The sequence below is a fragment of the Schistocerca cancellata genome, chromosome 4 (assembly GCF_023864275.1).
Source record: "Schistocerca cancellata isolate TAMUIC-IGC-003103 chromosome 4, iqSchCanc2.1, whole genome shotgun sequence".
NCBI lineage: Eukaryota > Metazoa > Arthropoda > Insecta > Orthoptera > Acrididae > Schistocerca > Schistocerca cancellata.
Window position 1 is genome coordinate 563,171,921 of NC_064629.1, and position 1,593 is coordinate 563,173,513.

The following is a 1,593-nucleotide window of genomic DNA, read 5'->3' on the forward strand; positions in this document are numbered from 1 at the left end:
GGTATCTGTTCTTTCGGACATGTCCAAAAGAACAGACAGCATTGGCGACCATGCAGCTCGATAGAATGAAATTACAATGAAATGAACACCTTTAGCTGCTTACAGGTGTTGACATACGTCAACAGGGGCAGATGAAAATGTGTGCCCAGACCGCGACTCGAACCCGGGATCTCCTGCTTACATGGCAGATGCTCTATCCATCTAAGCCACCGAGGACACAGAGGATAGAGTGACTGCAGGGATTGATCTCTGGCACGCCTCCCGCGAAACCCACATTCTCAACGTATTGTCCTGCACTACATTCGTAGTGACCCCGCCCATTATACTCATTACTTGCGGTGTGTTGCTGTTCCCGTAAGAGTTCGGGCACTGTTTGTGCATTCGCACAGAAGAAGAAGATGGTCAAGTGGCCGGTGAGCCTTAACTATATATATATACTATGATGGTATCTGTTCTTTCGGACAGCGGTCGTGCGGTTCCTGACTGTAGCGCCTGGAACCACTCAGCCACACTGGCCGGCCTCAAGAGAACAGATACCATCTTAGTATATATATAGTTAAGGCTCACCGGCCGCTTGACCATCTTCTTCTTCTGTGCAAATGCACAAACAGTGCCCGAACTGTTACGGGAATTGGCAACGCGCCGCGAGTAATGAGTATAATGGGCGGGGGCACTACGAATGTAGCACGGGACAATACGTTGAGAATGTGGGTTTTGCGGGAGGCATGCGAGAGATAAACCCCTGCAGTCACGCTATCCTCTGTGTCCTTGGTGGCTCAGATGGATAGAGTGTCTGCCATGTAAGCAGGAGATCCCGGGTTCGAGTCCCGGTCGGGGCACACATTTTCATCTGTCCCCGTTGATGTAAGTCAATGCCTGTAAGCAGCTAAAGGTGTTCATTTCATTGTAATTTCTTGCAAATGTTATTTTTTATATTTTAAATTAGTATTGGGTTCCTTGTACACCTCACCCCAGTCTAACTGCTGAAGATTTTCTCTGAAATTTCTAATTGTTGAGTCATTAATTGAACACACAACTTTGGAGGGTAGTTTTGAATTACTGAGTGGAGCTATGTCATATACTGTAAGTAGCTGAGCATCATAATCAGAAAGGCCATTCTCAACAGGACAAGAATTTATGTTTTTAAACCTATCTTGGTCTATAAAAGTGTTATCTATCAATGTGCTGCTGTCCTTTACTACCTGAGTAGGAAAATAAATGACAGATGTCAAATTGAAAGAACTGAGCAAGACTTCCAGGTCATTCTTCCTATTACACTCTTTCAGTGAATCAACATTGAAGTCCCATCAAATAATAATTTGTTTTCCCCTATCTGACAGATAGCACAACAAGGCATCCAAGTTTTCCAGGAATAAATGAAAGTTTCCTTAAGGGGACCTATATACTGTTACAATTATAAAAGAGCCCCCCTTAAGTTTAAGTTGACAGGCACATGCTTCTATATGTTGCTCTAGACAAAACTTTTTTGCATCTAAGCTTTCTACACAGTGGTAACTTTTGAGATATATGGCAACTCCTCCTCTCCCCTTATTTTCTCTACTCATATGTGCAGCTAGTTTATAACCACAGAAA

At 43.7% G+C, this 1,593-nt stretch overlaps 1 non-coding gene across 1 annotated transcript; it reads left to right on the plus strand.

The window, feature by feature from the left end:
• The first annotated feature begins 765 nt into the window (after positions 1-765).
• Trnat-ugu (transfer RNA threonine (anticodon UGU)) lies at positions 766-839 on the plus strand. The gene has a single exon. It is a non-coding gene; the product is annotated as a tRNA-Thr (tRNA).
• The last annotated feature ends 754 nt before the right edge of the window (positions 840-1,593 follow it).